This window comes from Marmota flaviventris, chromosome 1 (assembly GCF_047511675.1).
Source record: "Marmota flaviventris isolate mMarFla1 chromosome 1, mMarFla1.hap1, whole genome shotgun sequence".
NCBI classification, from domain to species: Eukaryota; Metazoa; Chordata; class Mammalia; order Rodentia; family Sciuridae; genus Marmota; species Marmota flaviventris.
Window position 1 is genome coordinate 151,614,975 of NC_092498.1, and position 24,140 is coordinate 151,639,114.

The window sequence follows — 24,140 nt, forward strand, 5'->3', positions numbered from 1 at the left end:
CCTATAGAAGGCCTGCTTGAAGGTTTGGTTGGTGTCTGGAAATTCAGCCTTTGAAAAGTTTAATCCACTGATAAGGTTATATTACCTGCCTGGGTCATTGAACATCAGATTTCTTTCTAGGAATGTGGAATTTCATTAGTTGCATCTTATCCTATGTTACCATCTTTCAAACAAAAACCCTTGAACTTTGAGTCTCAAACATAGTTCCTTGGGCAGACTCATTGTTCGCACATTTTTACCTTTCACTGATGAAGATGGGTCTCCCTTGGCAAGGCGTCAGGGAGAGAATGACTAGATACAATGGACCCCTACAGACTGCCTATGTCCTTTGCCTATCTGGTCCCGTAGTATAAGATTGGGGTCTGTTGAGGTGGTGTAAGTCCTCTGAGTCCTTCTAGTGAATCACCAAATGTCTAGATGGTACATGAGACTTCAAAACAGCCATGCATTAGCTTCATTTTCCCCTCCTGGAATGGATATACTATCAAATAATTTCACCACAACATACTTATCATTCTGAAATAAGAAGAACATTAGGAGTTATATCTTTGTCTTACTTAAATGATACCCATCCTCTTCTGAATTTATCATTTTTTTCAGGTGGTATTCATTTGATTTCCACCCTCTAGTTACATGCAACTCTTCCCAATTTCTCAAAAAAAATAAAAATTGTTGTTTTTACTCACTTATTTCAAACTCTTCTTTATAACTACCTATTATAGACTCATTTGAAGAGTGTACTGTTTTAATCCATGTGGTCTTGGTTCAAATTTAGTCTTCTCAAATTGGGAAGCTTTTTAGCTATCCAATCCTGAAGAGTTTTTCTTGTTTTATCACTTTCTTATTATTTGTTTCTCTTATTCTTTTTGAGTCAGTAATTACATACGCATATATTATTTTTTCCTTTTCTTTTGCCATTAGTCTGTAAGTTCCATGAAGAAAGTATTTGTTCATTGATATATTCAATTCCTAAATCAGTAGCCTAACCCTGAGAAGAAATTTAATAAAGAGCTATTAAATAAACAAACTTACTGAGATAAAGAAATTAGAGGAAGCCAATAATATGTAAAGAAGTTAGAAAAGAGACTGTGCAGAACAAATTTTTAGACAGAAGAAAGTGAATGAGACTATTTGTTAAATTCTTATTGTTCTGCCAATTAGGGGATTATGTAAATTTTAGTCTCATAAGTAGAATAGGATCCATGCAATCTGCTGGGTATTATTCAGTCAAAGAAATAGTACTTAAGGCTTTGCTGTATTTTTAAATAAAATAAAGAACACTCAGTGTAAGCTCAAACAATCAAAGTTCTTCCCTGAAGCAATGTGTGTGAGAACATGTAAGGAATTAATGCAATCCTTATGCAATGTGCTGAGATATGTCTAAAAAACTAGGGATGTCTTCTAAATCCAAGTTGCTGTCTAGGCTGAGTTTATACTCCCCTATAAGAAGATTTCCAAACCATCTAAACAAAGAAGTAATGAGAAGATTGTGGAGAGAAGGAATCCTTGCATACGATTGGTCAGAACATATACTCATCTTGCCATTATTGAAAATAGTATGGAGTTTCCTCAAAAATTAAAATTAAACAACTGTATATCATTCAGCAATCCAGACACTGGATATATATCCAAAGGAAATGAACTTTATTTATATCAAAGACACATCTGCACTCCTATTTTTACTTCAGCACTACTCACAATAGTCAAGAAATGGAAACAACTTAAGTGATGAATGGATAAAGAAATGTGGTAGATTTACATGATAGAATATTGTTAAGTCACAAAAAATGAAATCTTGCCATTTGCAACAACCTAGACAGAACTGAAAAACATTATGTTAATTGAAATAAACCAGGCACACAGAAAGATAAGTACGTATGATTTCACTCAGAAATGGAATCTAAAAAGTTCATCTCATTTAAGTAAAGAATAGAATGGTGGTAACTAGAGTCTGGGAGAACAGTGGTGGGGAGCAATGGAGAACTGCTTGTCAATGGGTAACAAGTTACTGTTAGATAGGATTAGAAGTTCTGATGAGCTCTTGCACTGTAGGGGGACTGCAAACAACAATAATGTACTGCACATTTCAAAAAGCTAAAGGAAAGGATTTTCAATGTTTTCATTGAAAAGAAATGATAAATATTTGAGGAGGTGTATATAATTATCCTGATTTACATATTACACAATGCATACATGTAGGGAAATAGTACATGATGCTCCATTAACATGTACAATTTTTATGTTTCATTTTAAAATAAATTTAATTAAATTTACACTTTTATTACAAAGCTGTAAAAAAACTCAATTTTGTTAGATCCTGCAAAAATTTGAAAATCAATCATGTTTATTAATGGAGCCTTTATAAAAATCTACCTAATACCACATGTTTTAATTTTAACCACAGGCCCCAAATTACTTATGAATAACATTATCTACATGCAAAGACAAGTTTCAGAAAATCTTATGTCAGTAAAATTCTGGTTCTGGGAAATATGTTGAATTTTTAAAAGTTCAATATTTATACATGGATATTATAAACTTTTAAAATAGTGTTTTATGGTTATTTTACATTGATAGTATCTGCTGTCAAAGATCTTTCCAAATACATGAATAAATATATATAATCTAGTCATGTATATTTTAATAAAATGCATTTAAAGAACAACTTTATATGGTTCCAAATCCAGGTATAAATAAAATAAAATCTGAAAAACTGCTGATATTTTGCTAATGTAAAATAAGAAACTACATCAGGTCAATATTCAGATATCTGTTTAAATGTTTTATTTAAAATATTTGGTTTTGCAAGGCATACCAACTTTATCAGAGGATCTACCTTGAAAAATAGTTTTAAACAGTTGGAAGAAAGTTGCTGTCCTAGATAAAGAAATTCTTTGAAAATAATAATATTTATGTAGTATGTACCATTCATATATTATATGATTCACTGGACACAAAGTGGGCATTCAGGTATTTTCTGATTGTTTAATTTATTCAACATAACAGAAAATATATTTTAGGAGGACCAAAAACTTTTTTTTCTTTTTACAGAATGGAATGTTGTTCTATAATGTTCATTATAATGCTTTCTGATGAATTTTAGACAAAAAAGGGAATCAACTATCAGAGAACTACAAATTGTTTTGTTAAGTCTTCTTAGTGTTAAGCTTTAGTTATTTCCTTTCTTTCTTTTTATCTTTCCTTCCTTTTTTTAACTAAAATGGTTACTATGCAAAATAATACTTTTGCCAACTAGCCTTATTTAGTAAACTCAAGTATATACACATCAAAACATGCTCTACATGAGAATACATGCACTTTGATTAGTCAAAAAAGTAATAATAAAAATCAAGTGAGAAAAGAAGGTAGCAAACATAGATCCTTTTAACCTTACTTGTGTTATCCTGACATATTGATTGGTATATTAAAATTCACTTATTTTAATAGTAAACTTTATGCCATTTCTCTTAATGAAAGGATGGTGTATCTACTTCCTTAGTCACTCCAGGTAGGTATCTAAAAGGCATCTCTAAGTTAAAACTGAATCCCATAGTACAAACTCCCTCATTCCTCATCTCAATAAAATTCTTTTTATTTGCTAAATTTGCAGCATATTTGCTAAAACCAAAATCGAAAACTCTTCCCTTTTCCTTGTGTCTTTTCAATCACAGCATCCAAACAAGTATCCTCAAATTCACCTTCAAAACATATCCCGAGTCTGTCCACTTAGCTTCAGCTCCATTAATAATCACCAAAACCATCATCTTTTCAGCCTAGTTTCACCATCATAACTTTATTATTTCATCATAATTTCTTTCTAGTTTCTTAAAGAAACCTCCTAGCAGGAAGAAGTTCCTGTCAGTCTTTCTCCACAGGAAAGTCTGACTGATTTTTTGAAACCAAAAAGCATTCACTCAACTACTTAAATCTATGGATCTTTCTAATGTTTAAAGTATAATTCAAACATTTTATGAATGCAAATCCACTCCCTGCCTATCTTCTTGACTTCAACTCAAATCACAGAATATCTGTCATCTAGTTGTTCTTCAGACAAGTTAAATACTTAAAAATTTAGGTGTTTTGCAATGTATCTTGCTGTACCTCAAGTGTAATTCATATATATATATATATATATATATATATATATATATATATATATATATATATATATATCTAAAAGCTATTTGCAGGTTTTGTGGGTGTAGTTCAGTGGTAGAATGCTTGACTAGCTTGTGTGAGGCCCTGGGTTTCATCCCCAGTACTGCAAAATAAAACAAAACCAAAATAACATTAAAAACAAACAAACAAACAAAAAACTGTTTTCCTTTTGATGTTTAATCTGAGCTTAAATGTTACTTCCCCAGTAGGACTTTGCTTGACCGGTCCATGCAAAGAAACCACCCTGAAAATGTTGATCATTTCTCCAAGTTTGGTTTGTCTACTTAGCATTTGCAACACTCAGTAATTATCTGTGATAAGATTTTTCCTGTTCTCACCAAAATGTAAGCTCCATGGATTCTACTAAATAAGAATGGGTACATCCTGAATTAATGAATGCAGAAATACAAGAATAAATGCTCACTTTATGCCGCTTATAAATTAACTTTAAGTCCTTTGAAATGACATCTGACTGTTGTTTGCTGCAGCACACAGTAAAATGTTTTGAACAGATTTGGCAATTGGTGGATATTTTTGATGGAGTTTAAATGTTGTACCTCTCTTTTACTCCTGGGAAAGAAATTTCAGAGAGACACTTTTTTTGCCTCATGTAACAGGTGAATTGTTTCCAATTTTACCATGTATATTGCTGGATAAAGAACAGGTGTGCCATCTCAGACATTTCTATAGCTATATATTTTATAGTAAAATAAGTACAATAAGATGAGCATTTCATAATGTTATAAAAATAGTTTTTATGTGCAATGACATGTGAGTATATCTGCAGTTATCTGGGAATCATGAATCATTTCACTGCAGTCTCACATTCTGAATAAATTCCAGCATCTTGCAGGTACTACTTCAAGAAATGTAGAAGAAATTTACATTATATGTTTGGCCAAAATCATACAATTTTAATATTGGAAGGGAATATAGACACCATCAGTATCCGTGATTTATTTCTTATATCAAGAAATTGAAGGTGAAAATGTTTCTAGCTTGCCCCAAATATATTTAATAATATCTTACAAATCTTAATAGTTGAAACTTCTAAAAACACTGTTATTAACAAAGTCAATACTAGAAAAATCAATAGTTCATTTAAAAAAGAGAAAGCCAGATAAAAATAATAAAACTGTATAAGCCACAGCATATTATCTTGTCATTATTTAAAAGTTAATTAGAATATTGGTAAAGAAACCACTATTGTAGTTACCTGTTCTTAAGCATTACCTCTTTTGTTCTTCCCAGAGTACCATGAAGGTGAACTCTGCCTGGACAGACCTTCCTTCCTTACTTCTTTCTTTTCCTCCTTGTATCAGAATACCATTGAATCTGATATAGATTCCAATGTAAGTTTTCAGGTAGAAGTTGGACTAATTAACAATGAGCAAAGCAGATGTGATTGGCTTAAAATTAGGGTCTTATGGATTTATATATCCTTTGGACTTTTGCTTGTTTGTCTGTTTTCTCCTGGTCTGGACAATTTATATGTGTAGTACTTTGTATTTAAAAAATATTGATATATATTATAGATATACATAAATATGCATTCTGTGGGCCTCAACTTCTATCATGTAAAAGATGGGTCCAATCTTCTTTTGAAATCTCAAAACTACAACTGCATATTGAAAGGAGCAAAAATTGTCATGGTGGTTTTCTAGTAAGGTAACTAGAAAAAAATGTTAAAAAAGGTCATATATTTTAGCATCATGATAAATAAGTTAAAAAACAAATTGTCTAAAAACTTCTAATTGAAAAAGAAAAAAATAAATGACAATACATGGAAAAGTTATAGAATACCAGATACTCAGTCCAAAGTTCTTCCCATGAAGCCCAGCATGCTAAGATTTTTTTTAATGTGAAATGTTATTTAACTCAAAATTGGACTTCATGGAACATGAGTGAAAGAAAATATTCAGTATGCTAAATAAATCAGTTAAGTGGAAAAGATTAGAAAAAAATAACAATAAAATAAATGATAGTGTTTAAATAAACCTTGGAAAGCACAATTAGAAAATGGATTTATCATTGTATAGATCTTTCACCTCTTTTGTTAAATTGATTCCAAGTTGTTTTTTTTTTGAGGATATTGTGAATGGGGTAGTTTTCCTCATTTCCATTTCAGAGGATTTGTCACTGATATACAAGAATGTCTTTGATTTATGGGTGTTGATTTTATATCCTGCCACTTTGTTGAATTCACTTACTAGTTCTAGAAGTTTCTTGGTAGAACCTTTTGGGTCTGCTAGGTATAGAATCATATCAGCAAAAAGTGCTAGTTTATGTTCTTCTTTTCCTATAGTTATACTTTTAATTTCTTTTGTCTGTCTAATTGCTCTCTAGTGCTTCCAGAACTATGTTGAATAGAAGTGGTGAGAGAGGGCATCCCTGTCTTGTTCCAGATTTTAGAGGGAATGCCTTCAGTTTTTCTCCATTTAGAATGATGCTGGCCTGAGGCTTAGCGTAGATAGCTTTTACAATGTTGAGGTAAGTTCCTGTTATCCCTAGTTTTTCTAGTGTTTTGAACATAAAGGGATGCTGTATTTTGTCGAATGCTTTTTATGCATCTATCAAGATGATCATATGGTTCTTATCTTTAAGTCTATTGATGTGGTGAATTACATATATTGATTTCCGTATATTGAAACAGCCTTGCATCCTGGGGATGAATCCCACTTGATCATGGTGCACAATCTTTTTGATATGTTTTTGTATCCTATTTGCCAGAATTTTATTGAGGATTTTTGCATCTATATTCATTAGAGATATTGGTCTGAAGTTTTCTTTCTTTGAAGTGTCTTTGTCTGGTTTTGGAATCAGGGTGATGTTGGCCTCATAGAGTGAATTTGGAAGTACTCCTCTTTTTCTAGTTCTTTAAATAGATTGAAGAGTATTGATCCTCATGGCAAATACACGAAAAAATGCTCACCATCTCTAGCAATCAGAGAAATGCAAATTAAATCTACTCTAAGGTACCATCTCACTTCAATAAGAATGGCAGCCATTATGAAGTCAAACAACAAGTGCTGGTGAGGATGCGGAGAAAAAGGTACACTCATACATTGCTGGTGGGACTGCAAATTGGTGCAGCCAATTTGGAAAGCAGTATGGAGATTCCTTGGAAAGCTGGGAATGGAACCACCATTTGACCCAGCTATTCCTCTTCTCACACTATACCCCAAAGACCTAAAAACAGCACACTACAGGGACACAGCCACATCAATGTTTATAGCAGCACAATTCACAATAGCTAAACTGTGGAACCAACCTAGATGCCCTTCAATGGATGAATAGATAAAAAATATGTGGCATATATACACAAAGGAATATTACCCAGCACTAAAAAATAACAAGATCATGGCATTTACAGGGAAATGGATGGCATTAGAGCAGATTATGCTAAGTGAAGTTAGCCAATCCCTAAAAACAAATGCCGAATGTCTTCTCTGATATAAGGTGGGGGGTGACTCAAAATGGGGTAGGGAGTAAGAGAATGAGAAGAAGATTATCACTAAATAAGGAAGAGAGGAGGGAGGGAAAGGGAGGGAGAAGGGGAAATGCACAGAAGATGGAAGGAGACCCTCATCATTATACAGAATACATGTATGATGAAGTGAGGAAAAAGGAAAAAAAAAACAGGAGAAGTGTGTCACATTAGATTGGGTAGAAAGAAATGATGGGAGAGGAGGGGAGGGGAAGGGGGAAAGGAAGGACAACAGAATAAAATAGACATTATTATTGCTGTATGTATATACGTGACTGGATGACCAATGTGATTCTGCAACCTGTACACTCAGAAAAATGAGAAATTATACCCCATCTGATTCAAATGTATAATATGTGAAGATCATAGTACTGTCATGTGTATCTAATTAAAATGAATAAAAAATATGAAAAAAAGAAAATGGAGTTAAACTGCAAACTAACAAAGTTTTAGGTTCTGTATAAGGACAAAAAGGACAATTGTAATAAATCACTCTAAATATTTCTTGTGAATGACTGGTACTTAGAGAAGCATCTCAGTCACTCCTAGTGTACTCACTGTCTAAGGAAAAAATGAATCCTCATGGCAAAGTCTAAAGAGTGGTTAACAGGTTCTGCTTAACTTTATATCTATAAAAATAGTTAATTTGTAAGTATTGATAAGATATAGAGAATGAAACTGCTTTAAAACTAGATAGTGTCAGAAGAAAGATCAGTGGAGTACAGGAAAGGGGTTGAGGAGAAGGAGGAGGGATGAGATAAGGTAAGAAAAATGGAAGGAATCTGACCTTGTTTCCCTATGTACATATAAGAATATACCACAGCCAATGTCACCTTTATGTATATGCACTAGACACTAATTAAAAAAAAAAAAAAAACTATAAGTAAATAGTAGAAAGATCAGTAAAGCAGAGGAAGGGGACCAGGTAAAGGGAGGATGTTAGAGAAAGTAGAAGCATTGGGGGCTGAATTAGGGCAAATTATATTCCATGCTTTTAAAATTATATCAAAATGAATCCAAACAAATATATATATATATATTATCTACAAGGAAATAAAAATCATCTAATTATGGCAAGTGTTTTAGAACTTTTAACTGTGAATTAAAATGAATTCTAAGGTATGCTTTCATTGCCTGAATGAATCTATTCAGGGCCTCATCTATTATGTAGGATAGTGCTGTTGTTCTAAAAGCACCACTTACCCTACAAGATTGAGCTTTATTAGATTTCCACTTAAAAAGTAAATTCTATCTTCCAAGAGTAGGAGTAACTTTTTTTTATTGTGTCATGAGTCATAGACAAATTGTTTTATTATGTTCTTAAAATGCATATGTTTATATATAATATGAATAAATACTGTTTTGTATAATATAATAAATATTTACTTATTTGGGGAAAGCTAGACTTTTATATTTTGCTTTGAAATAGTTTTATTTTTATTGTTACACACACACACACACACACACACACACACACACACCACCCTTTCTCAGACTGAGAATAAAAAGAGTTGGAAGGAGGATGCATATGTCACCCGATAGGCCATCTCCATGTGTTTTTTTTTTTAATTTTATATTTGAAAATGTAGAGTTAAGAGTGCCAAAAAATCAAGCTTAGTGCTTATTTAGTTAACTCCTTCCTTTTACAAATGAGAAAACTACTTACAGATAGATTGTTGAGAAGCCGTAGCTAGTGGCCCCATATCTGTGCTATTTACAGAAAACTTCCCTGACTCCTCTGATATACGTGAAAATAAAAGACACTAAGAATCAATGTAATGAGCCACATTGTGCACCTCATTGTGGCATATTAAGATGGTAGGGCCTGAATTAATAATAGCTTCTTTATATTATCTGTTATTTTGATTTACCAAAAAAGGCAATCAAAAGGAATCAGCCATATGTTTAAAGAAAATATCCTAAATATATTGTAGAATATCCAAATATGACATTAAAAAATTAAATGAAATGTCTTAGAATAAAAACTGACTTAAAAATAAAATAAATCAAAATAGCTTAGTCTCTACTTGGTATTGCCACACTTTAAATTAAAAGTTTTGGTGTAATCTTCTGACCAACTTTTTAAATATTAGTTGCCTTCAGTAATCAGAGCACATAGTTATCAATCACTGACTTATTAATGAGGAATTTTAGAATTTCTTATTATAAAGAAATAGATTAGAGTCTATTGACAACTGGGTCAGAAAGAAATGAGGCAAAGTCTCCTAAAATTATACGCCACTGCAAGAATAAGATTGGATGTCAAAAAAATTTTAAAAAATTTAAAATAACAGTAAAAGCACATCTATTATTGAAAGTATCCAGTAGTATTTAACTATTAATTTATTTTGTGTGAATCATGAATTATGTTGACAATAACATTGAGTTTTAGTTAACACTTTTAGAGAAAAACAAAACATGGCTTATGTACTTAAGAAGAAAATAGATTGTCAAGAACAAGAAAGAAGTTGTAGATTACAGAGGTAGAACCACAATAAAGATTTCTTCCAAGGCAGACAGTATCATGATTTTCGTAAACAGAAAAAAATGAATAAAAAATTTTACCAAAGTATCTTTTCTATTAGAGAGAAGCTATGATAGTAAACCAATTTTAATAGACTCAAAATAAGCATATGCAGCATGATATTTTAGACATTCTTTTCGTTTTGGTGTATTTTAGGAGCAGTCCTAGATAATTGTTATCACTAGCATTTCATAAAGCTATTTGTAACAAAGCAGCTCAAAATATTTTAACAGCTTTCTGGAAGTAGAAAGCTAAAAAAAGTTATGTTCTAAAATAACAGAAATAATTATTTTCTGAAAGAAGAAATGGAAACTGAAAATAGTAACAGAATTTCAGTGGCATTCCACTTCATTGTATTTCCTTAGCTCTTAGCCTACTATATATAGAAGGAAGAAAGTACAAATTATGAATATTAATGATTTATTATCTAAGAAAATATGATATATTTTATAGGAAATATGTAATGTATTGCACTGTGAATTTTAGTCAAGTATATGCTGATAAATGTTTAAAACATTTTTTTTAGGGAAAAAGCATCCCTTACTATTTTCTGATATCTCTGGTGTAAATAATTCTGAAGAGGGTCACTTTTAGTGAATCAGCATGGTGTCTTTAAATACAGAATTGGAAGAAGATATACAACTGAATTTACCTCACCTGTCTTGCTTTTCTCTACCTGAACTATCTTATCATTAATTTTGAGCACAAAAAACCTGATGCACCTATGTAATTTCTCCATAATTTTGTAAATTATAGTTTGCGTAGGATGATTTGATCAGTATATATAGCACTAGTTTTCATCTCACAAAGTTATTAAAGAGTCATACTTTATAGATTATTGAGATGCAGAGTGGTTTCTTAACATTGATTTCCTTGAAATAAAATTTGTACTATAACTTTTTTAATCTTTTGAAGATGAAGTGTTGTCCAGAAAAGCTCATGTATTAAGACAATAATGTTCAGAGGTGACATGAATAGATTTTAAGAGATATAACCTAATGGGGGATTTAATCCATTTGGTAATTAATCCATGTAATGAATTAATGATTTGAATGGGCCAACTGGGTTGTAGGAAGGTGGGGAGTGCCTGAAGGAAGCAAATCACTGGGGATAGTCCTTTGGGATTATATTTTGAACTTGTCTCCTTATACTCACTCTCTCCTTCCTGGCTGCCATGGACTGAGCAATAATCCTCTACCATGCCCTTCTTCCATATGCTCAGCCTCATCTTGGGCCCAGAGTGATGGAGTTGGCCCATGATGAACTGAACCTCCCCGCCTCCCCACAAATTTTCCCTCCTCTAATTTTTTTTTTTTTTTGCCAGGTATTTTAGTCATACATAGAAACGAAAATAGACAAACATAATTTTGCATAGGTCAGAAAAGTGGTATACAATCAAGAAAAATGAAAAGCTCATTTTTGGTATATTTGACTTAATATGTAAGTTCTTATCATACCCAACCCTTCAATATCAGTGATTTCCAGATTCCATGCTTGAATTATCATATAATTCTATATACCCAGAACCTTAAATCCAAATTTGAGACCTGATTTTAATAACTCATTGAAAATCTGTGGTATGAATATATTTTGTTTTGTCTTTAGTCTTAATTTTGCTTTTGTCTATTATACATCTGTTTTCTAATTTATTACTCTATATATACTATATCTAACTCCCATATATAATGAGATGTATAAACATACCTTTCATATGCAATTGGTACTCATTATTAATTAATTATTTATTATTTGTGGATTCTGTATTTGTAAAACTTGCCCATTTGCTAAAGTGACAGTGTTATAATACCCAAATCAATATTCATGCTTTCACAGTCATTTGGAGGCATGTGTAGAGTGGTGAAACATTTGAACACTTAAAGTAAATGTTCTCGGATGACATCAAACAGGACAAAACTTCTGGTGCTTGTTTCAGCTCCTATTATAGACAAGTCTTTTTCAACGTCTCTCCAGTGTCATATATTTCACGTTCTTATGCTTTTTTCTGGGTGATTCTGTGTTCAACATGACCAATGAGACTATTGCTGCAGGGTTGTATAGTGTTCTCAGTGAACAAACTGTGTTGTGCCTTACAGAGAAAATAACGTGATAAATACATTTGTTCAGGCAGGAGGGATGGTGCTGTTGGCTATGAGTTCAATGCCAATGAATTAACAATAGAGTACATATAACAATGAACAGCAGTCCCCTGCTCCTGTTCTCACCTGGTTTATATTCTATCTGTTGAAGTTTTACTTGAATATGATACTCAGGGTTATCTTAGGTTATACTCCCACTACTGCTTAAACTGTTCTTTTCACAATAGTAATCTTCCTATTTGGGAAAATTGAAATTAGAACAAGAGTTGATATGAAACCATAGAAAATGTCTTTATTTCATTTCTCCAACATCAGACCACAAGAATTGGCCTAATTCATTCTTAGCAAATGCAGTTATCAGTGGGTTGGGTTTCTGCCTCTGTTGAAATACGGACTCTCCACAAGACTGAAACCATTCCATTTGTTTCTTATTTTCATCAACACACTGTAACTATCCAGAAGAACTGTGTCTAAAGCGAATGGGAGAAGAATGTCTTTGAATTCAAATTTCAATCACATTGTTGTTTTAATCAAGAGATTAAAGATGTGGACAAATAAGACCTATCATGCGGCCTGAAGACACTGAGAAAGGGGTGTTTTGCAGATGTTTAAAAGTTCCTGAGAATTACCAGGGGATATGCCAAGAAGCTGTGCATATTATCTTCATGTGAAGGCCTCCAAAGCAGCAGTACCCAGACATATGGAGCAAGTTTTTCTGTTCTCAGAAAAAAAAAAAAATAAGGTTTAAGAAGAGGAAGTAAAACAAGCAGACAGAATTCGTTTACTATCTGGCTCCTGTGGACCATATTGCTCAGGGAATGACACTGGGAAAAACCCCCATGAGAAAGTGGCTTTTATAGCTGACCAACTCAAACACATGTTTAAAGTGTTTCAAATTTCCCCAGAGTTGAGCTCTCAGAAATGCAACTGAGATCTCTTTAGTTAGTACAAAGAAGTTTTATATAGCTTTGAAAATGCTTCTTAGAGTCAAACAGTTTTAAGGAGCCCAGTTATCCACTAAAGAGTTCATGTTACACTCTAAATCCTAAATCAGCAGAGATTATTATTATGCTTCAATTTTTTTTATATCACCTAGCACTCTAGAGGATAATTCTAGATTTGTTTCGAAGATTAACAATCAGGATCCAAAAGCATTTTTCAATGGAGGGTTGTCTTTTTCTAAACAGAATGCAAATAGACTCACAGGTCCTTTCTTATTTATGGAAGACTTCTTAGCTGTACATTATCTCTAATAAACATCAATTTGTATTAGAAAAAAAGTTTGTGTAATATAGAGAAGAAGAGTATTATGTATTGCTTCATAATGCAAGTAAAGAATAAAAAAATGTTTAGAACTCATTTATGTTCTCTGGAAGAAAGACTGGAACTCTAGGAACTCTACCTGGATTTTAGTTGTTGTTGCCTTTCATTATTGCCTTCAGAAGTTTTCTTCTTGGCAAACTTTTTTTTCGCTAATAGAAGGCAAATTAGATATTTAAAGGAGACCCAAAGAAAAGCAGGATAGAATGCCTTTGAACTCATTTCATATTGTTGGTGTACTCATGAGAATAAAGACGTGCACAAATAAGAGCTGGTGTGTGTCCTGGAAACACTGAGAATAGGGTGGTTAGCAGATGTTGAAAATTTTACGGGATATTACTGGTAGGTACACCAAGAAACTGTGGCTACTAGTTCAAATTTCAATCACATTGTTGTTTTAATCAAGAGATTAAAAATGTGGACAAATAAGACCTTTCATGGGGCCTAGAGACAGTGAGAAAGGGTTAAATAAAACTGCAAAATTAATAGGTTAGATATAGGATAGAAAACTGGTATATTAGTAACTGTATTTATCATGATTCAGACTTGTATGATTTTTGCTGAATTGAAATAAAGATAACTTTTAACTAGTTAGATTAAGCATTGTCCTCATTTTAAGTTTCTCAAAAAGATAATTCCCTTATGGGGAGGGGAATAACTGAAATATTATTGCAAATGAAACTGCAGTTGTTTATGCCTTTAAGAAGATTGCAGACTTGATATTAGTGAAACCTGACATTCCTAGCTTCTCCTTATACCTAGAGAGACTGGAGGGAAATGAGAAAAGACTGCAATTTTAAAGACTTATTATCCCTTTGAGTTTCAAAAACGAAGAAATCATCTACTGTAGGACTCTTTCATCAGAGGAAAAAAAGTGAATGATATTTTGCTTTAGTGATGTATTTGTGCAGCTTCCTTATTTTTTTTTTCCTTTTTTAGAGCAATAGTAATAACAACAATCTTTAAATCACAGGATTTTTTAAACAAATAAGTGAGATAATATGTGATAAATCATTTGTATAAATGCAAAATCATACAATTGATGTCATCAATAGAATTTAGAATAATCATAGCAGAGCTCACTGCTTTGATACTTATCCAGAATTTCCACAAAAGATTGATTTTCTCTTTAAGTTTAAGGATGATACATACCAATAGATTATAAATGGGGTTAAATTATAGTGTAGTTCACAAAGTTATAGGCTAAAAGCTAAATGAGATATGTTTATATAAATAATGTCATACACTTAGAGAGAAAAAATTGATACCAAACATATAAATAATACACTGCATATACCACTTATATTATGGATCTAGGGTTGGGAAATATTTTCTGAAAAGGGTCATATAGCAGCAAATGCTTCAGTCTTTTGGGGCCATATGGTCTCTTTTGCAATTACTCAACTCTGCCATTATAATATGACAATAGCCATGAGAAAATGTTAAATGATGACTGTGGATGATTTTCAGTACATTTCCTTTATAAAAGTGGGAAGTTTTCCAGGTTTGGTTCAATGTGATGCTTTGTCCATACCTGGCATAGACTAAGGATAGAGTATTGTTCTGTTTTTTGTTTCCCTGATAACATTAGACCAATATAATATAAAAAGATCAAAAAGGACACTATGTGTTGGCGTGATCCAGAATTCTATTGGGTGTCTTTTCATGCTTCATAATTATAATTCCTTTCAATTTTGCAAATCTCTTCTGGTGTCTTTGACTTTTCACTGTGAAATATGTCACACTTTGACATCTTCCTAATCTACGGTTTTAAAGTTTTCTCTATGGAGCTTCCAATTGTTGTCTCTATTGTCCATTGCATCTTCCCTTGACTAGCCCACAGATGCTTCAAACTCAACATGTCTTAGAAATTAATCATCTTTAACCCTGCTCAAAGCTATTATTCTTCTTTACTCTTCATCTTTCCAAATGGTGAAATCACAAACCAAACTGTCAAAATGAAAACCTGAGAGTACTTTAGATTCTTTCTTTTACCTTTTGTAATGCTCAAAAATTTGCATGTTAAATCCTGTCATATTTACCACTTAGAGCCACCTTGTTCTAGCTCCTGTCATTGCTCATTGTGAGTCTTGCAAAGAGCTCCTCGTTAGCTTCCCTGTCTTTAGTCTATTTCCCTCCTGCTGCAGAACTGACCATTCTAAAAATACCTGATTATATCATTCTTGTTTAAATATCTCATCAACTCTTAATAATAAAGCAGGCTCTTTTAAACATAACTAGCTTAACCTGGTTACAATAAATGAGATGTGAATAGTTCACCTATTTAGAAGGGTACAATTAGTCTGACAATATTACTGGACTAAATGACTTTTCTAGGTCTCTTATCTCTGATTCTCTGACCTGGTTTTGCTCTCCCTTTCTCTTTCTTTTTCCATATTTATAATCCTAAAAATCCTTGATTTTTCAGCTAAGTAATTAAAATATTCAGAAAGCAACTAGAAGTGACGGTAATTAATACACAATTGGGAAATTATAGGCAAGCTCTACCTGGTTATCTCATTCTCCCTCATTCTGTCTTCTCTCTTTCTCCCCTTCTATACATAATATATATTAACCAAATCAATAAGTGAGTACTAAAAAAACTAACTATGCATCTAAGTATCATAGAAGAAATGTGCTTTTCACTAATGGAGCTAAGTTCACAGATTACTGAATTAAAATCCAGTTAAGGCTCAGGCATGTTATCATATGCTTGAGAAATTTTGATTATTTTAAGTTATAATTTATATGAATTAACATGTAGAATTTATTTCACCATTTGATTTATTCTAGTTTATTTTGATTGTTCTTAAATTTTGTTGAGCCAATTAGTTAACAAATACCACACTTCCTTTAATCATATGATACTAAATAATAATGTTATGAGTTAACATTGTAAATTTTATATCTAAAATTATTTAGATATAAAAACTAAAATTCAAAATATGGAGGCTTTATATATATATACACATATATACACAAAAATTGTGTTAGTTTATATATCTCAAACTATGTATTAGTGTTAAATTCATTCCAAGTCAATATTCATAAAAGGTTTATAGTTTTGAGTGCCAATTATTACAAGAGTTCATACATCAATAGTGAAGAAATGACAGATTTTAATTATAAATTGTGATTCCAAATTGTTGTAAATTTTTGTACACTTTCATTGAATTCTGCAAGTCTCTTACACTACTATATACTAATATGTGACACTGTGGAAACCAATATAGGGAAGGGATTAGCTCTAGCCCTGGGGAGTCCCCAGTGAAGGTCAAGAAAGTATTGCTCACATTTAGAAAATAAGGTTTCAGGGCCTTTTTGTTGAAACTTCTATGCTAGTTGATAAAAGAAACTGAACTGCATGTAAGTACAGGGAAGAAGGGGCTGCATATGTTTCTGTGGTGGGTGTTGACTGACCCATGAGACAAAGAAAGAGAACTAAATTAGTGGAAAGCATTCACTGGTTCCCACAGTAATGTTTGTATTTATAGACATGCTCTTTGTTTTTCTTACTGAATCTTGAACCACTTAAATCCAGACTATACCAATTGTTAATTATAGTTGTCTGCAATTAAGACTCCTGGACAACAATTTTAAAGTTTTCTTTTTAAGCCAACATATGTATGTATAGATGGTCAAAGATGACACACTTGAATTCTTTCATGTAAAAGTAATATGAACAATCAATTCCCCTAGGAATCTGTCTCTTTATATCTGTAGTAACATTAGTTTATTTACAAGGAAGTACACAATATCACAATATATTAGTTAAAATGGTTATTTCAAAGTGGTTATTTTAAAATAGAATTCAGGCTAAGTCATTAATAAGAATTAATAGTACAGAAAGATTTTTTTTTAACATCCTAAGCATTAGAAGAATTCCCTCTTGATTACTACAGTCATATTTTATTATCTCTTTAAAGAATAATAAAGTTAAAGAAACATTTAATATCTCCATCATCATAACTGTTTGATTATATTTATTTTAGTAGTATAATATGAAGAAATGATTATAGAAATAACTCAGATTTGCTAAAATGAGTTTTGATAGAGACAAGCTACAGCTCCAAACCCTTATTACATTTATTTATAAAGTAACTATATGATGAGAAATCGTGGAACATTGACTTTGAACTTGAGAAATTATAAATTGCTAATGATAGAATTCTTAGAAACTTGGATAATGTTAGTAAATATACCACCATATTAGAAAAACATATTATTTTAAAACCAAATTATTAGAAAAGTTTCATTCCCAAGGGAAATTTAGAGATTTTGAAAATTTTACCCTTGAATTTTACTGATTATACATATATATGATACATAAAAATTGTATTAAAGGCACAAATTAATAACATTTGAGTACATTGGAATATACTAGTAGATTAACTGTTGAACCTTCTTCAATTGGCTTGGGTTCTTTTAAGACATTATTATATAGACATAGGCTTCAATAAGTCTCTCCAGCTATAAAATGCATTAAAGTATATGTAAATATCTAGTAATGAATCATGTGTCTTAATTTTAATTTACATCTACATGTGGCCACTAATGTATGTCTGAGTACACAGACTGAACATGCGTATAATGTGGCCCATACAATGCCAAATTCCCACCAATATATGTTGGGAGCATACTTCTATCATGGGACAAAAGTTTTTCAGTAAGAAGTGAACAAATAACACATTGCACTATGATAAATTTCATTATATGTAAAATTTCTGCTGTCATTTTAACATTTAGAAATTCTAAATATTGCCTATTTCTTATATTTTTAATACATATTTTAACTTTTAAGAGCCATTGATTAAATCTGCCTTTAGAAATTATTTCACTTTAATATTTCTATATTAACTAACTTATTTCGACATTGCGTGATACTACAAAGAGATCTTAAGCAAGAAACGGTTACTATGATTTAAATATATAGAATATCTCTGAAGGACAGAAAAAAACTCTGCTGGTAGAGTTGTGTTACATAAAGAACTCTTAGTTCTAGGTAGGAGGGGTGGTTAATTTGTCCGTGTTAAATTGAATTGCATACCCTTTTACAATATGGTTATTGCTCAAATTTTTTACCATGTGCCATCTGTAACAAATTAATTGTATAGTAAAATGTAGTAAATGTTATAATTGGGGATTTTTATGAAATGTCATTTGCGAATACTTTGTTGTGAGAACTCAAATGTTCTTAACTCTGTGTAACCAATATAAAGTAAATTTGAGCCTGGAATGTAGATATTATAGTCAATAATCTTTAATATATAAATATTTTGCCAGGCATGATAACACATGCCTATAATTTCAGTGAATTGAAAAGATGCAGTAGAGGATTATAAACTCAAGGCTGGCATCAGCAATTTAGTAAGACCCTGTCTCAAAATAAAAAATATAAAAGGGCTAAGGTTGTATCTTAGTGACGAAGTGCCCCTGAGTTCAGTCCCTGTGGTAAGCCATTGTTATAGATCGTGGCCGCCATTAGAAGATGGCGCTGGCTTCCACTGTGGCCTGTGGTAAACAACTCCTTTTATGGAGAGATTGGCACGCAATCCCTTACCACCCTATGAGAGAGATCCACATGGCGGCTTAGGATTGGGCTGCGGGGGGCTTTATTAAGCTGTGCTTGGGTGTGTCGCGGGCGGGCCCTAGAAGATGATACATGACTCAAGGCCTGAATAAACTGCTGAAAGAAGAATCCTGTGTCGTGTCTTCCTTGCTGGCGAGGGGACGCGACAAGTCCCCAGTATCACAAATAAATGAATTAAATCAATATGTAAATATTATATATTCCAATTCAGCAGATACATTTATAAATATATTTGAATGTTTTCTTCATATATTTCATCTAGGGAAGATGTTTCAATTGTCATGTTTTTAAGCCAGTGTTTTAAGATTTGACTTTATAAGATACATTCACTTATGTTAGATTATGTAATTTTACCATAAATCTTGTGAGGTGGGAATTATATCAATTTTTGGCAAAGAAGCCATATATATATATTTAAATCATAGTAACTGTTTCTTCTTTAGAGCTTTCATTAAGACCAAAAATCTAGTAAATGACAGAACTGTGGCTTGATCCAAGTGTTTTCAGTTCTTTATCCACCATTTGTTCTATTTTCTCACAATGGTTCTGGAGAGATAAAATTTGCATATAAAAACACATACTTTGAGATATAAGATAAACAAATACAATAGTCTGCTATATTTTCATACTGATAATTGAGACTTCAAAAAATTGTAAAGGAAAGGAAATTATAGTATAAGAGTGTTTCGAGGAGACTGACCTCAGTGCTCTGAATATCGCTATTAATACTTCATAGTGTCTACCTTAGTGTTGACTACTGTTTATTAGTTGGACCATTGTTTGGTTCATTGTACCTCATCCCATTCCTTAAGAAACTTTCTGCTATCCCTGTCTCTTAGGATCTAAATCCTATCTTTGCTAAAACTGGTGCTTGATTCATAGTATGTACTCATTGAAAAGCATCTGTTGCATGAATTACTATTTCTTGTCATCCATTCAGAGGCCAATCTATAAGCCATACTTTTAAAATTATTTTTAACAAAGTGCCATGTTATGTGCTAGATCTAAAAATGTCCCCCAAAGAGCTCATGTGTTCACCAATGCTAGAATGTTTACAGGTAAAACAATTATATTATGAAACCATAACCTCATCAATGAATTAATACATTTATTTGATGGATTAATAGTCTGAAGGTATTACTGGGTGGTGAAAATAGGAAGTAAGTCAATAAAGATGTACACTGGGACTATATCTATTTCCTCCTTCCTGTCTCATTCGCTGTTTCCTGGCTACTATGAGCTGAGCAGCTTTCCTCCACTGCATCCTCCACTATGATATTCAGTTTCATTCAGGCCCAGAGTAATGGAGTCAATAGACCATGGACTGAACCTCCGAAACCATGATACTAAATTAATTTTTCCTCCTTTAAGTTGCTCTCTTCAGGCATTTTGGTTACAAAAATGCAAAATTTACTAACACAGTTTTTATCCAGTGATCCCCCCCACACCTCAGGATCTTGCCTATCAATGTTGTGATATTCTGGCTGGTGTATCTCATTTTCTTTCCCATTTAAAATTAAGAATATTTACTTTAGCTGTAACCTTTTCATATGTTCTCTGCAGAATTTTTGTTTCACTTCTCAGTGCTTCTTCCCGATCTTTGTAGTATATTGCAGTGGGTAAACCTGAAAATATAAATTTAGTTTTAACAGGGAGGGCAGTGCATAGAGAGGGATACTGAGACACTGACCAACAGAACATAGTTAGACATAAGGAATAAGTTTTAGAGTTCTATTGCAAAGTAAGATGATTATAGTGAACAATAATATATTGAATAGTCTCAATTTGATTTTGGAACTTCTCAGCATGATGAAATTGTAAATGTTTATTGTAGTTTGGATAGGAGGTATCCCACCAAAGCTCATGCTCAAAATAACCCAGAAATGTTCAGAGGCAAAATGATTAAATTATTAGAATTATACCCAACCAGTGGATTAATCCATTAGATGGATTACAGTGCTTTGAATGGATTTCTGGGTGGCAACTGTAGGCAGGTGAGGTGTGGCTGGAGGATGTAGGTCACTAGGGTTTTGCTCTTAGGGATCATATTTTGTCCCTGTTCTCTCTCTTTCTCTCTTTCCTAGCTGCCACAAGCTGAATATCTTCCCTCCATCATATCCTTCCACCATGATGTTCTGACTCCTCTCAGGCCCATAGCAATGGAGTTGGTGGACCACAAATTGAACCCCTGAAACCACAAACCCCAAGTAAACTTTTCCTCCTTCAAGTTGTTCTTCTTACATTTTTTTTTTGTCTGTGATTAAAAGCTGACTAACACAATGTTGGAAGTGATAGACATGCCATTTGCCCTAATATGATAATTACACTATATATATTAATGAAACAACCCATTGTATCATATAAAACATACAGTTATTATGTCCATTTAAAATAAAATAAAATAAAACCTACAAAAATTTAGTTCTGAGTTCCAGGACTTACTTTATTACTAAATTTAAAGCTTAGACAACTCATTTCATTTCAGAGAACTTCAAATTCATTATCAAAACTGTAGCAGCATTGGTAAAAAAAAAAAAATCTGTTTTTATGATATGACTGCATCATCCTCTGCTGAAAGGTTAATGTGTGTAATGAGATTCTGAGTCTTTGGGTTTACCATCCTGCTATTGTTTTTATTGTCTGCCAATAAGTAAACTAAATCAATTTTTTCTAAAGATAAGCTCATGCTTCCCAATCGCTTATAGAGGAGAAAGATAGATGAAATACTATTACAACTATTTAGGAAACAATTTAGGATTCAAAAATGTTTTGATTTTATGAACTTGAAAAGAGCTCATGTTGAAATAGGAGGGATTATAAGTTCTCTGACTGCTCTTCAACTTGAGTTTAGATCTTCTCAAAAGTTTAGCAACAAGGTAATTGCTTAAACTTGGTGTCTGGAAAGAAGTCTGGGAAAACTGTCGTTCACATTTTTTGATAATTGACAAATGACTTCCTTTTCGTTTGTCACTTTTTTTGGAGCAGCTTTATCATGTTAGACATGGAAGCTTCTTGTCATGTTGTTTGCTTCCTCCTCCTCCTCCTCCTCCTCCTCCTCCTCCTCCTCCTCCTCCTCCTCCTCCTCCTCCTCCTCCTTTTTGCCCTGAGACACTGATTAGTCAGCTTTTTCACTTCTGTGATTAAAAGATCTGATCACAACAATTGTAGAGAACAAAAAGTTTAATTGGAAGCTCACTTTTTCAGAAGTCTCCATCTGTAAAAGGAGACTTATTTTCCGATTTTCTTTTAGTCCTCATATTGTATGACTTTCATTTTTTTGTCTACAAAGTCACTGATTCTATCTTCTGTCACCTCTTCTCTTACTATTCAGCCCATCCAGAGCTTTTCTTAATTTTCGTTATTGTATTTTTCATTTTTATAACTTCCACTTGGTACTTTTTAAATAATGTCTCTTTCTTTTCTGAGATTTTGTATTTTTCCATTCATTTCAAGGGAATTTGTACTTTATTGTGAAAGCCTTTTTATGACAGCTGGCTTAAGATCCTCATCAGAGAATTCTAATTCATCAGTGGACTGGTTTCTTATTCATGTTGTCATTGTCTTGGTTCTTGATATGATGAATGATTTTTTTTTTATTTTATTCTGAACATTTTGTCTATTTTGTGAAGAGATTTGGGGTACTATATTTATCTTCCATGTTAGCATGCAGTTGCTCTGCTTAGGTTTATCCTGGCATAATGGCTGGGCTGTGGTTCCTGTAAGAGTATACATTTTTAAGTCTCTGTCGTGGTATTTTATTGTGCATGGGTTTATTTGGTGCCATTGGGACTGCCATTGTTCCTGGTGGTGCCTGTGCACATGGTTGCAGAATTTTTCCACATTGGGCCACCAGGTATCTCTGGGTGAGGTAGAGGAATCTAGGGCTCCTAAGTATCTTGAGCATCCTGAGGCTCCCTGGCCAGCCTCTTGATGTGATGTGTTAGTTCCTACTTGGGAGAAATGGAGAGCCTTTCTCCAGCAAGGGACTTGTGGTGGCAAGGTCTCCCCAGTGACATTCCTCTATCTCTGGGTGATGAAGGGTGATCTCAGGACTGCAGAGACAATGAGGTTTTAGGCAAGCTTGTACTCCAAAGAGCCTTTGTTGGTGATGCGAGGACCCTCAGTATCTTTTGGCAGGGATGGGGAGAATCAGGCTCAGAGGAAAAGAGACTGCTTCTTCGGGTCACTGTTAGTGGGACTTAAAAACAATTCTCAGAGGGGCCAGAGACTTCCTTGGTGCTATCAGAGGACCTACTCCAACTTCAGGAAGAGTGAGCTTACCTAGACTGCCTTCTGTTCTGTTTAGGGTTAGAAAAATGTTGGCTCTGGATCACCTTCTCTGTGGGGCGGGGGATGTGAGACCCACTGTCGCTGTGTTTTTCTTCCACGTCTGAGGTCTCAAACCCGTTTACTTTCTTCCTGCCACCTTTTAGAGTTCTTTGCCTCTTGTGCTATTTCCAGGTTTTTACTAGACATGAAGGAACATGGAGAAATGAGTCTATGCCTTCTTGTCTGGCTCCAGAGTCTTATTCAAATAAAAAGTCTTTTATCCATATATGATGGATATATAGAGAATAAATATCTTATATAAGGTTAATTGGTATCACCCAAAGGATATGGTCGAGCCCTTGCCTCTAGTACCTCCAAATGTGACTTTATTTGAAAATTGGGTTGTTGAAGTTGTAATTAGTTAAGATGAGGTACTTCTATGGTAGGATGGGCCATGAATCCGATATGACTATTGTCCTTATAAGAGGAGGAGAAGAGGCAGACACATGAGAGGAGAATGTTTGTGAAGATAGAGGCAGAGATTGAAGTGCTGCAGCTATAAGACAAGGAATGCCTGCCAACCACCAGCAGTTAGGAAGAGGCAAGGACTCTCCTATGCAAGTTTTAGAGGGCACATGATCCTCCCCATACCTTGATTTCAGATTTCAATCCTCCAGAATTGTCGGATAATCAATT